Source organism: Aythya ferina (assembly GCF_964211825.1).
Source record: "Aythya ferina genome assembly, chromosome: 22".
NCBI classification, from domain to species: domain Eukaryota; kingdom Metazoa; phylum Chordata; class Aves; order Anseriformes; family Anatidae; genus Aythya; species Aythya ferina.
In genome coordinates, this window is record NC_140320.1 from 3,918,847 (window position 1) to 3,932,998 (window position 14,152).

At 45.6% G+C, this 14,152-nt stretch overlaps 1 protein-coding gene across 1 annotated transcript in view; it reads left to right on the forward strand.

Annotated features, from left to right (window-relative positions):
- The first annotated feature begins 2,614 nt into the window (after nucleotides 1-2,614).
- POU2AF1 (POU class 2 homeobox associating factor 1) overlaps nucleotides 2,615-14,152 on the forward strand; it is a 45,363-nt gene continuing 33,825 nt past the window's right edge. Inside the window, exons 1-3 of the mRNA XM_084495616.1 lie at nucleotides 2,615-2,704; nucleotides 3,283-3,411; nucleotides 13,939-14,132. The gene's annotated coding sequence lies outside the window, so the exon portion shown is untranslated. The remainder of the gene's footprint in view (nucleotides 2,705-3,282; nucleotides 3,412-13,938; nucleotides 14,133-14,152) is intronic.

Genomic DNA, 14,152 nt, shown 5'->3' on the forward strand with positions numbered 1-14,152 from the left:
AAGGCAACGTTAGTCTCAGCCCAGCACTTAAGTTTAAGAGAACTCTTGTTGATCTTTGAGGTCTATTCCTGTTGTTATAGATAGCATGTGCTTGAAGCATTCAGCATTTAAATTATCTCTTTCCCCTGATATTTTAGAACTGTATTCCCTTTATGTTGGAGGCAAAGAAAGCCTGAAAGTGGTCGGAGATGTTGGTGGTAACCATAGCTGAAGAAAACACAGAGAGATGAGTTTAAAGCTTTTGCATGCAGCTTGCAAAGTATTTGATAGCTGAATTCCAGGAGTGATGTGTGCTGTAGCAACTGTATGGCTTTGAACTCTTGAATCCTCACTGCAATTGTTGAATGACAACGCACCTACAGCTTGTCAACATCTGGCTGCAGCTGTGAAACCCGCAGAAATGTGGAGTGGTGGTCCAGAGCTGAGCAAAGCGCACCGCTCAGGGCAAAGGAGGTGAACACCACACATCTCATAGCCCTTCGAGAAGTCTGTGAATAAATCTGCATTCTGTGGAGATGACATCTCCTGAAAATTTGTCCAAGAGGACAAATGAGAAAATTGCTGCCCTTGAGTAGGTATATTTTACAGAAACATATTTATTAGTGATAGGTGGTATGTACATAGGATTGTTCTTGCTATAGTTCGTGTCATTTGCTTGAGCCATGAACAAATAAGTGAATGATCTGACAGCTTTTGAGGATCAGACTCTCAGAACAAACCAGTTTAACTTGGTGATTGTTTGGGTTGGTTTATTGCCACGTTTATTTTTTTCCTGAGCAATAAGTTCCCATGAAAGCACCAAGATCTTCCCCCTTGTTGTGAGTTAATGTTTCATTAACATAAATCATTTCACGTTTTGTGGAGTCTGACCTAATTTCTCTGCGAAATGTAAACCTGCATCTAACTCTTCTTTGTCAGTTGTATTGCAAGGTAAATTCCAGTACTACTTCCTTATGCTGCAGCTAGCACCCCTCCAATTTCTGCTCTTAAAAGATTTCGTTCTTTAGTGCTGGAGTTCTTACCTCTTTCAGCAATTCCTTCTGTTTAAGAATAACACAGACACAGAAGAAATGTAAAGAACAAATGACTCCATAGTGCAGTACACAGCTTTTTTCTTTTTTTTTTTTTTTTTTTTTTTTTTGAGGGTCATTCTGATCACTCCCTTAGAGACCAGGAACCAGCTGATGGAAATGCCCGCAAGATGTTGTTTTATCTCCAGCAAGTGAATTTGTCTCCCTTCAGACCACATTTAGCTGCTTTGAATTAGGGAAGCTCCACTGTTTCCAGCAAGGCTTTGCTAGCTGAGCCAAGGCACAGCACGAGCGCTGTATTGCTGCATTGCACGTTCCAAAAAAATGTCCATCAAGGAGCAGAGGTGGGAGATGATGCAACTTTCTGGGGTATGTAACTGACTTGGGGGTAAGTTTGTGTAGGGAAATGAGAAAATGCAAAAATACAGGTTGCTTGGAGTTTACTCCTCTTTATCCAGGGTCAAGAGGCTAATGGAAGTACAACTCAAGCAAGGAGGTCTTACCAAAAAAAAAAAAGAAAGAATTAAATATTTACCTAGCGAAAGAAATGCCAATTGGCAGATTAAATATGTAGTCTCTTTGTTATCATTCCAAAAATACCAGCAGAACAAAAAGTCAGAGCTAAGAGGGGACCAAAAACCTGGTACAAGCCTCCACCTGTGCGGAGCAAGACGAGACCTGCCACCTGCACCTCCCTAGGGAGCAGGGCCCCTGCAAGCACTGTGCTTGTTACTCAATCTGTCTGCATCCTTCTCCACTTCAGGTTCCTTTTTTGCCTCTCTTGCCTCTTGTATGGACCAAAGGAATTCACAAGAGGAACCAAAACACCTAATTTGTCAGGTAATAAATGTATAGGGTCATTCCTCTGTTGAGACAGACCCAGCCAATGCGGCCACACCATTTCTGGGGGACCTGGACAGACTTGTGAGCCTGATGCTACAGTCACTAGTGTAAATGTGTGGGCAGACATCCCTGATGGTTTTGCTGTTAGCTTTGGCCTGATCCAGGAAATACAGGTGGGTCCTGGTGGATATGTGCCTGTGAACCACAAAAAGTTTTTTTCCAGCACTGGGTGTGCTCGAGCTTCAGTGAATGGTGGGTGCTCTAGGTTTTGTTTCTGAAGTTACCCTGTGGTTTCAGCCCCTTCTCACAACTGTGGCTGCTGCTTTAATCTCTGGGTAAATCTCAGATCTCATTCTCTAACCACTGAGAGGGGCTGAGCCTGGTATTCAGTGAAAAGAGACTAGATGTGGCCTCAAACATTTTTTCTGTCTAGATAAAACATACTGGAGATCTGTGCATCAGATGGCGCTGAGTACTTTTCAGTCCAAATAAGAACTGCTCATTTAGCATCATTAGCTAGACATTTGATTAATAAAAACCAAACGGAAATATTCTGCGTTCAGCAGATTAGACTGGAATCTGCTGAGGAATGTTTTTGAATTTACACTAGTTTTATTGTTCCTGAATTTTGTGCATTAATGAGTGGCTCCTCGTTTAGCAAAGTTTCTCTGGAAATCAGATGTCAGATGTGGTTCTCATTAATTATCCCCTCTTCTGGCAGGCTGGCTCTCTTGCTGCTTAATCAGTGAGTGCATGGGAGAAGGAGGCTGCTGAGGCTTCTCTTGCTGGGTGCCTTCACAGTTTGAAGTGAGCTGGTTTTTACGTCTCAGGTGATTAAACACAGGTATTTATGTAGGTAGACTGTTTGAGAGGAGCAGATTAGCAGTACTGTTTGGATATGGCTTGTGGGATGTGCAGCAAGAAACATCCTGTCCCAACCCTGATAATGCCATTCGGAAATGGGACCTGCCCAAAGTATGGGCAAGGTATGTCTCATTTCATTGCAGGACTGAATTTTAAAGAGTGACCTGGAAACAAGACTCTTGTCCCTGTTCTGTGTGGAGCTGGTGGGTGGAAAAATTGTTTCTCCCTTGAAAACAAGATAACCTGAGTCCTGGCTGCTTGGGGAATGGCCACTTGTAGGTACAAGAAGATTTCAGTTAGCATAGCTCCTGCACTCTCTGTTTAGGATGCAAACAGAGGGCAGATGAATGCTGGTGTGCATGGCAGGCTGTAAGAGAGAGATGTTTTTCTGCTAAAGCTTAAGCTGAGTGTTAGTGTCAGGCACTGGGGTAACACTACGCCTCTCAGTAACAGGGAGCTTCATCCAGTACCCCATCGTGCTCCGTAGCTCTCTGTACATGCTGCTTACTCCCAGGACAAATTGTTTTTGTTTTTGTTTTTACAGCAAACTGAATGGCAGCTGATTTAATCAGTCGTCCTGGGAGCAATAATTCTGCAAGGTTGTAACTTGCATTGGCTGCTGTGTTTGTTCTTCCCAGGGAGAGAAGAGTTTAACAAAGCAATGGACGATCGTGTACGTATTGCTCAATAGGATAACTTGTGCTCTCAGTTTACAGGCTTGAAAACAAAGTGTGGATATGATACCATCAAACTGCTTCATTCCAAGCCCTGCTGCTCCTTAAAATGTCAGAGCTGTAACCTTCAGACACTACTCCAAGTTTTGAGTCTTTGCATTCCTGGGGATGCTGCTAGACCCAACTGTGCTTTAGGGCAACGGGTGAGCTGTTATCTTGGTCACTCTCATGGGAGAAACCCACGGGAGGAGGAATGATGTCTATGTGGTGTTTTGCATGCTGCTGAATGCCCTTTCTGTTTGTGCTTGTTGTGGTTTAACCCTGGCAGGCAGCTCAGCACCATGCAGACACTCAGTCAGTGTCCTCAGGTGGGAGAGGGGAGAGAATCAGAAAGGTAAAAGTGCAAGAATTCATGAGTTGAGACACAAGCAGCTTTACTAGGTAAAGCAAAAGCCATGTGCACAAGCAGAACAAACCAAGGAACACATTCACTGCTCCCCATTGGCAGACAGGTACTCCCAGGACAGTGGGGCTCATCACGCTGATGGTTCTGGTACCATGCAGGATGTTGCTCTGGATGCTAGAGCCGAGGTGCCAGGTGGTTTGACTACCTGCAGAGGAGTGTGTCTGGCTCTTGCATGTCACCAGCTGTCTGTACTAAAAAAACATCCAGAATCCAATCCTCACAACTCTAAGATTGCTTTGAGAATAACAGGATTGAATAAACTTTAGGCTCTTCAGATTTGTAGTCTATTTTTGACTCTTAAATATACTCAGGCTCATGTTTGCAAGTACTTCACGCTTGAGTCCTGGGGGTGGCCTTTTTTAATGAAATGGCAATACATTCCTAGCCACTCAGTTCCAGGTGCAGGATCTTTAAGATAAACGTCACAGATTTCAAAATAAACCAGTACAGTTGGGAAGGAAAAACAATGAAAACTCTTGACGCCTGTGACCTGGCAATGAAGTACCAAGGGACATTTTGCTCGCTCTGTTTCGCCCATTTGTCTCAGTGAGTTGCCAGTTTGCTCCTGAGATTAAGCAAACCTTCCTCCTCCTGCAGGACAAGTGGTCATCTTCAGCATGAGTCAACAAGAGCAAGCTAGGCTACAGTAGGAGCATTATTTCTTATGCCTTGAGCCAAATCCAAAGGGTCAGAAAAATGTAATGGTCCCCATAAAACAAGCCGTGTCCTGCCCCACTGCGCTTCCAGTGCAGGCATCCCGGCTGCTGGCTGCTATCTTTCTGGGTGGGTTGCAAAAGGAGCTCTCAGAATATTCTGGGAAGTGGGTTTCCTCTTGCACTAGACGAGCCCAGTTGATGTAAATGTGAAACCAGCATTAGAGGGTGACTGGATTAATCTTCATCGAGGCTTGAAGGCATCCGGGGTGGGGGATGTAGGTGAGGTGTTACCCACAAGTACGCTCAGATGAGGAAAGAGGAACCGTGCTGTGCTGTGAGCTGGCCCTTCCTCTGCCTTTACAGCCTGTTCTCAGCCTCTTCTCCTCCCCACCTTGCTTATTTTCTGCTGTCAGCAGCTAGCTTTGCATGGGCTTTTAATGCCTGGAGATACCCAGAATACTCTGCATGCCTTGCTGCGGTGATTTGTGCTTTAGTAATTCCAGAAGCAGAAGTCTCCCAGCGGAGAGCTTTGAGATGCTTCCTGGAAAGCACAGAGCACACAGCATGCCTCGTTAGGCTGTGTTAATTAACCAGCAAGGTTCTCCTCTGCTAAGGTGATGTGTGTTATTGCAAAAGCTCTAAAACAGATGATTTTGTGTGGCCCCGGGGCCTGTGTTAATACTACTGGAGATTTAACTCTCTGTTCCCCAGCAGAACCTACATGAGACAGCCAAAGTCTCAACTTATTTAGTTGCTGGAGCCTGGGATACATTTTGTGTAGGAAGGAAGAGACAACAGCTGGTGCAGTAGGGCTTCTGCCTGAATTCGGGAGAAGGAAGCTAACCCGAACCCTCCTGGACAGGTAGATTTCCTAGGGCCCAGCCACGCTGGGTAGTTTTTCTTTTGTGAAGGTTTATTTTCCAGAAATGTTCTTGTTTTGGTCTTCTCCCAAAGTAGTAAAGGCAAGGTACAAGCCAAAAATGGCTGTTGATTGCAGAAGATGGAGACTAGAATAAGTTTATGGAGAGCAGGACTTCCAAGCTGAGCACATGCTTAACACTATGGCCCAGCAAGCACTATGTGCATAAAATAAAGCTCAAATTTAGTGCTAATGCAATAAAGCACTTGGTACTTTCATCTTTTGATCTTTCCTTTCCTATAATCAGCTAGGGAGGAAGGCAGCAGTAGTGACTTTTCAAACGTGTGAAGAATAACAAGGGTTAAGAAGTGTGATATTGCAACAAAACGTTATTGTGGTGACTGAGATTTCCTTGGACAAGGGCCGTGTATGACACAAGAGCAGTTTCGACTACTAAGCTAGTTTTAAGAAGTTTAGGCAGTAAGTATTTTATTGTGTGTTATTGTCACGTGAGTTAAATAATTTCAGGGGTGCCTGCTTTGCAGTATCTTAAAAGGACTGATTTCCCAAAAGGCAGAATGCCTGTCCCAGATGTATCGGGGCCTTTCAGATGATGTTAAACCAGATCATAGAAACTTGAAAAAAAGGCAAGATAAACCATTTTCAAAAGCGTCTTTTGCTAAGGATGGGAACAGAAAGGTGCCCTTCCTTCCTGACCCCAGAAGGTGATGCCCTGTACCTGGGAATTCTGCCTGTGTTTGGTGGGTGCAGCGTGTTTTTGTTGTTGCTGTCATTGCTTTTCACAGAATCACAGAATTTTCTAGGTTGGAAGAGACCTCAAGGTCATCGAGTCCAACCTCCAACCTAACGCTAACAGCCCTCCACTAAACCATATCCCTAAGCTCTACATCTAAACGTCTTTTGAAGACTTCCAAGGATGGTGACTCCACCACTTCCCTGGGCAGCCTATTCCAGTGCCTCACAACCCTTTCAGTGAAGAAGTTCTTCCTAACATCTAGCCTAAAACTCCCCTGGCTCAACTTAAACCCATTCCCCCTCGTCCTGTCACCAGGCACGTGGGAGAACAGGCCAACCCCCACCTCGCTACAGCCTCCCTTGAGGTACCTAAAAAGAGCGATAAGGTCGCCCCTGAGCCTCCTCTTCTCCAGGCTGAACAAGCCCAGCTCCCTCAGCCGCTCCTCGTAGGACTTGTTCTCCAGGCCCCTCACCAGCTTCGTCGCCCTTCTCTGCACCCGCTCAAGCACCTCGATGTCCTTCTTGTAGCGAGGGGCCCAAAACTGAACACAGTACTCGAGGTGCGGCCTCACCAGAGCTGAGTACAGGGGGACGATCACCTCCCTAGCCCTGCTGGTCACGCTGTTCCTAATACAAGCCAGGATGCCGTTGGCCTTCTTGGCCACCTGAGCACACTGCTGGCTCATATTCAGCCGACTATCCACCATCACTCCCAGGTCCTTCTCTGCCTGGCAGCTCTCCAACCATTCCTCTCCCAGCCTGTAGCTCTGCTTGGGGTTATTGCGCCCCAGGTGCAGGACCCGGCACTTGGCCTTGTTAAACTTCATGCAGTTGACCTCAGCCCATCGGTCCAGCCTATCCAGATCCTCCTGCAGAGCTTTCCTACCCTCAAGCAGATCGACACACGCACCTAACTTGGTGTCATCTGCGAACTTATTGAGGGTGCACTCGATGCCCTCGTCCAGATCATCGATGAAGATATTAAAGAGGACCGGCCCCAGCACCGAGCCCTGGGGGACGCCACTAGTGACTGGCCTCCAACTGGACTTGGCTCCATTCACCACAACTCTTTGGGCCCGGCTATCCAGCCAGTTTCTAACCCAACAGCCAGTCAAAAAGTTTGTTTAGTTTCAGAGTATCTTGTGATTTAATAACAGAGGAGGATTTGCTCTTGTGCTTTGGGTCTTTGTGCCTCATTTCCAGGGCTGAAATGTCCAATTTGTTAAGGCTGTTAGTCAAAACTAAAAGCCTTTTCTTACACTGAGGATTGACAAAGTTTGCAAGTGAAACTGAAAATGTTGTTTTTTGTTTTATAAAAGTATTGAGCCTCTCAGTTAGATTTATTTGAGTGTGTGTTCTTCTGTTTCAGATGTTTCTTTCAGATGGTAAAAAGTTGGGAGAAACAAATGAGAAGAATTGAGTCAAAATATTTTCACAATATTGAGATGTTTAGCTGGGAAAGTCCAGGTTAACTTCACTGCAGCAACTCATAAGTGGAACAGTATGATCTGATTTGTTTCGTTTTTCTCTGATGTTATCAGATACAACAGAAAACATTAGACAAATACAGGAGAACCCAAAGCACCTCCAGCATAATGCATGTTTGTGTCCTGCACCAGCGCTGTGACTTCGAAAGGTTGCTGGCCGCAGAGAAAATTCATTCTTGGTAAATGCACCAAGTTCACATTTTTGTCTTGCAGATTCCAGTGATTATTATTTTTTTCCCCTTTTCCTTGGTGGGAGATTTGACTATGCTAAATGTGCAAAATTTGGAAGGAGAGCCAAGCATCCACCTTTGTACCTGTAGGTTTGCACGGGGCAGCTGGGGAGTGTGTGCACACAGGGCACGAGAGGTGAAGCTGCTGGAGTCCTGCAGATGGGCAGCAGAGCCCAGATCGAGGTTTTGGCCAACAGTAGAGAGGAAGCCAGGCGTAGAAAACGTGATCTATAGCCGAGTGTTTCCCATAGTCTTCAGGTCAGCAAAGTTCTGGATTTAGTTTTCAGGTCAGCATTGGCAACTTCTGCCAGAAAGCTGTGAATTTATTCACCTGGCCGTGGCGTGCCTCTGTTTGGCACGCTTCTGTGCGATGCACTTGAACTCTGAGGGACCCAGGCTTTGTGCCATCGTTACCTGCAATTGTAAGGAAATAAATTAATATAGTAGTTTAATGTCTAATCCAAACTGTGCTGAGCTCTGCCCAGTATGAAAATCCAGCCCTTCTGTAAACATAAAAGCAACTTGAAAATATTTCTTTGGAAATCACCTGGCCTGGTCTAGTCTGAAAAGGAAACTCGATGGACTCTCTTAATGTTTGGTTAACCTGATGTCTGGTTTTAGGTCTCCCAAACGGTTACAGTTAGGCCTGGTGCAGAAGTAGACAGGTTCCGCCATAGACCAAAGAGCAGTAAGAAGAGAAAATCTGCATGTTTGCTGCTATCTGATGTTTGTATCGGGTGTTGGAACTTTGCAGTGACCCAGTTTATGAACTTAGAAAGAAAAAAAAAAAACAAGATCTTTACCAAATGCAGAAGTTATTTCCACTTGTGAGTGCATTGTTATTTCTTCTTGTGTTCTTGCTGTGCTGATACCCCTGTGAAGTCTGAAGTAAGCTATAAAAGCTAGGGGTGGAATTGTAGTAACCGGTGTCTTACTGCAACAGGTTGTGGGACCTGGGTTAGAGAAGAGTATGAGATGAATAAACATTGGTGATGGAGCCTCCCATGGATGAGGATTCCTCAGGACTGAGTTCCTCACGTGGCAAACGTTCAGCATTTGTCTTTGCCTGGCTCAAAGTGTACCTAGAGGTGAAATCGTGTTTAAAATAAGCTGTAAAGATAGTGAGGGCAAAACTACGGACAGGTAAGCGAAAGAGAAATGATGGAGAGGGTAAAGTGGAAACTTAGGTGCTGCTACTGGTATTTACACAAGAATCCTCGAGCACAATAATTGCTGGTTTGGCACTTGCATTTAATGCAATAAAAGGCCATGCAGTGAGAGTTGGAAAAAAGCGGGCAGTTTTCACAGCTGAGCCCTACAGAAGGAAAGTCCCTGAATTTCCAGGAAACTGCCAATATTAATTAAATGCATTCTGTACAGCTGGAGTAAAAGAAAATGGCCCATCATTCTGCACTGCTATGGGTGAGGGATTACTCAAAAATGCGTAGCATAGATGATCAGATGGCAGTCAGTGCTGTATTATAAATGAAAATGTGTGGCTTGAGCATTTCTTGTTAGATGCATTCTTTGAGTGCTGCTGCTATGTTGCTTACATGACTTATGCTGATAAAATTTCTAAACATCTGCTGTATTTTAAATCGCCATTTTTATCAGGGTTAAATAAAAGGTTGATAGACAGAGATGGATACTGGAAAATTCAGGGCTGCAAATAGTTTTTCTGTTTCATAGCAGCGTGCCATAAATCTGCCTGGAGGCAGCTGTTTAGCTGACTGCTCTCAACAGAAATCAGAGCAGAACATCAAAGAAGTTTGCCTGAGAATGCTGCCGCTGTCATACCCGCATTTGGCTAAGCCTGCTGCTGCATTGCTTCTCCTTGGAAATGGCTTCAAATCCTAACACATGTACAGTACAGGATCTGGGGAGACAAAAGAGGCTATCTCTGAACTTGAATCTGAGCTTGTTCCTGGATTTCAGCGCGTGAGCCGCAGCAATGGCCCGTATTGTTCCCCTCACCGACGTGTTGGCAGCAGCCTGTGCGACTCATGGAAAATCTCCCGTGCCTGAGGGGTTCTGAAACCATTCAGAAATTCTCACTTGCCAAGGGTGGATTGGCTTCCTCGCTGCACATGCCGTGTCTCCAATGCGTTCCCAGCTCATTCCCTCGTGAGAAGCCCTTTTCTTGCCGTGCCCCATACAGAGTGGCCGTTGTTCTCAGCTGCTGGCTGGCCCTGGAGCTGTCGTTGGCTCTCGGCTACGTGAGCTGCGAGCTGCCAGCCCTGCCGGAGGTGTGCGGCTGCCCAAACCATACGCCTGGCATGGCTTTGTCTCTTTTGAACCCCTTCCCCCTGCAGGACAGCAAGGAGCTGTAAAATGTACAGCAATTCATGAAAGCAGCTGAGCATGCAAGGGCTATGTGGCCTTCTCACATCCTACAGTTTCTGTGCTGTAAAATCTGGTGAGGGCCTTGCCTGTGGGAAGCCATGCCTGAAACATCGAGCTGAAGGCATTGCATTTTCCTTGAGAACTATTATGAACACATTTTTTTTTTCCTTTTTTTCTTCTCTCTCCTTAATTCAATTCATCATGAGATGTACAGTGCTGACAGTCACGGCAGCCGTGCTGTTTTCATCATCCTTTCCTGAACAGCAACACCCATCATACTGTCCTGAGGCGTGTAATTGCTGGTAACTTCGGTTCCTCTGCTCTGTTTCCAGACATTCTTATTTTCTTACCTGCCTTTGGGGATGTTTTTTCCTGATACCACCCTGGCACCAGAAGACCGGAGGAGTTGGGGCAGGCTGGCAGGCAAGGTGCTCTCTTCCCCTTGGGCTGTTACTTGAGTGCTGGCTGCGGTGAGTGTTAGGGAGCACATTGCTGAGGCTGAGCTGCAAGAGCTGGTGCCTGCATTTGCAAATCTCCTCCTTGCCCTGCCAGCCCCCTTCGAGCCCCGAGGAGGAGAGGAGCTGCCCAGCAGGTGGCAGCTTCACCCAGCGAATAGCACCGGCAGCACCTCCAGGGGAACCACCAACTGCACGAGCTGGGTTCTGGTTTTACCTAAATTCCAGCTATTGCTTGTGCTGCACTGCCCCTTTGGATGCTGTTGATGACAGTTTCAGACAAGGAGCGCTGCCAGAAAGTGGCAGACACAGCTCCTGCTGGAGCCAGGAGAGCGGTGTTGGACTCAAACGCAGTGCTGTGGTTTGCATTCAGAGGAGAATTGCTCGGGAATTGCATCACAGGGATTGTTTCCCTTCAACAAACAAGAAATATTTGGTAGATACCTCTGGGTCTAAAGACTAGTGCACATTTGTGTATCTCTCTGAAAGTGGAAATCTTTCCACTGAGTTGCAGAGGCTGCAAGATGACATCTGTGTCGTACTGAGTCCTGAAAGAGAGCTGCAACCACAGTGTTCTTCCCAAAGTGATGTTTTTTTTTAATCAGAAAAAGGCAGGTTTGTTTCATGACATGAAGCCCTTATCTCACTAACTGCGTGACGGCAGAAAAAATTGTCGCTCACGCTTTCTGACATAGCCCTTCTTAATGCCAACAGTTTGCTTTTCTGATTTTGTACTGTCGTAATAACACTAAAAATGAAAGGGTATATGTGTGGAGAACAGCGAGTGTAGTATTAAGTGTTGCAAGGAGAATATGGGGTGGAAAGAGGAGAGTGTGAGCCTTTGGGTCTTATAATTACACTCCTTTTTGAGCCTTGATTTGCCTGTTTAGTGACACACAACAATGTCCTGGACACGGATCCAGATTCCTGGAGCATGTAATTAATAACTCTCAGCTCCCTCAGCTGCCAGATAAATGTGCCTTCTCCTAGGAGTGTTTCAGTCTTCAGGATTTCTCTAGTTTGAGGTATGATGTTTTTAAACCAGCCTTTAATCTTGTTGCTACTTGGGAATTAAAATAATAGTGAAACGAGTAGACTTGAGAAAAAGTCATGCCAGGAACCTTGTCTTAGGGTGACTGGGAGCCCCGTGTTTCCAGTGGAGATAATAAAACCCCACAAAGGCAGTTCTAGGGTGGTCTGCTTGTAGCAGAGGCTTGAGCTCCTGGTTACAGAGAACCCAGGGTCAGTTCCTGCAGGCAATTCTGCACGAGGACACAGAAAGAATCCCAACAGTCAATCCTAGAGTTTCACCTCACTGCAGAACAGAAGCTGGTTGTTGCACCCTTGGCACTGACCAGAAATCCCAATTTCTTCTTCTGTTCCTGCTGACCACAATCAACATTCATAATTTACCTTCTAGTGCAGCACTTTCACCTCTACACATTTGTTTTATGGGGACTGTCATGGTTCCACTTACCAAGCTTTTATTTCTGCATTTCAGTCTGGTTTTTCTTGTTTGTTTGTTTTGGTTGTTTTTTGTTTTCCCATTCTGTCTAATCAGTTGTCAATTAGGCAGAAATTCTCCTTGCAGGCCCCACAGTGCAGTTTTGCAAACTGAAAGTCAGGTTTTCTGAGCATGGCCTGGCCAGGAACCAGAGCTGATAAGGTAAAGGGGTGGGTTTTAGTTCCTTTTTCTTTATCTAGATATAAAATCAGTTTGAACATCTTGTGCCCTCTCTTAAACAGGAGGGCCAAATGAAGATGCAACAGGTTTCCTTTTCTGAACTGGGTTCAAAGCTTTCTTTTTTGTGTGTTTCTACTATCCCAGGGTCCCATTGGTAGCTCTGGAGGTGGGTCACACAGCTCCATCCCTGCTGTTGATGATGAAAAGGGACAAATAAATGCGACAAATAAATGCTACTTACAGTTAAAGTCATTAAACTGAGTGGGGTATGAGTGGCCTTATACAAAATCAGTGACCAGCAGTGAAGAGGAGGAATTTTTGACAATGGGGCAAAGGACTGAAGATAAAGTGTCAGGGTGAAATTATTAAATGTGTCATTAAAATCTGACAGAAGCTCCCAAGGGAAATAAAAAAGCAAGAATCCAAATAAGATGGGAGAAAAACTGTATTCAAAAGCATGGTCTGGAAGTGAGCCAAAGATACAATCATGTGGGACATTGTTGATAGGGATTTGCCCCAGTCCTTTCCTAATTATTTTTCCCTAGACTTCCTAATGGGTCCTTTCTCTCAGACCGGGCAGGGAGTTAATGGAGAGATGAGGTGAGGTCTGCAGGTGGTCCTGGAGGTGGCACAGAAAGCTGTCCAGCCTCCCATGCTCTTCACGTCCCAAGCAAGCGTCCTGAGATTTCAGAAGCAGCTGCACCTCTGAGGGGGTTTCCCAGGTGTTTGGAGGAGACCACGGAAAAGTAAATGCTGAATGAAGCAGTAGGAACTTTTGTGTAGATTCACAGCCTGCTTCAGTCCTATTGTTCTCTGTAGCTCTCTACCCACTCCTCTGCAGCTGTGTGTTGCGGGTTTCAGGGTGAGGATGCTGCCAAAGCTGCTGAGTCCTGTTTCTCTGTGAAACTCTGGGGCCACACGTGCTCAGAGAGGGCTCTCAGTGTGAGTGGTTTCCAGAGGGGACCAGGTGATTCGACTTTCCTTGTGACACAGTTTGGGCTCGAGTCTTTGCCTTGGTAACAGTGCCTAGGTTCACAGTGAACCAGCCTGCTGGTGCGGTTCCTGGCAGATCTGATCTGCTGAGATAAGAATGTCTGGCACCCATTCGAACCTCTTAACCTGAAGAAATAAATGCTGGTCACTTAGGTTTTGGCAAGCTTGGGCCAAAATCTGAATGTGAAAGGAAGTGTCGAAGTCCCTGGCTTGCTCTGCTGAGCTCGGGCCCATGTTTTGGCCGAATGTGGCTTTTTTAGCCATTAATAATTCTGTTTGGGAAGGGTTCCTTCCATGGTGTGAGCAGAGCATGTCTGTGAGCAATGAGCAAGGCGCCTTTCTAGGACTTGCTTTCATTTGCCTCCAGTCAAATGAGAGACTCTCAGAAAGTGGGTTTCATCTGAAATTCACATCAACACTTACACGGATTTTGAATGAAAACAACTTTTACAAATGGTGAATATAGGTCATAAGAAGTATCACTGTTATCATGTTCATCTGTGGACCTTTAGTTTTGCTTCTGTGGGGTGAAAGAGAGGCTATTTGAAAATGTGCTGGTGAGGAGAGCTCCTTAACAAAATGTTTTTTCTTCAACAGACTCAACAAAGAGGGACCAAAGTCTTTACTGCAGCACGTTACTGGCTTTTGTGCTGGACCACTGCCTAAGACTGCATTGAGACTCCAGTAGAAACATGGGACAAACCTTTCTGCTGCATTGCTTTTGTAACTGGTGAAAGCCCCAGCTTTCTTGCCTCACCTTGCCAGCTTCCAGAGCTAGTCATGCGATCCATGTGAGTAACATTCAATGGCA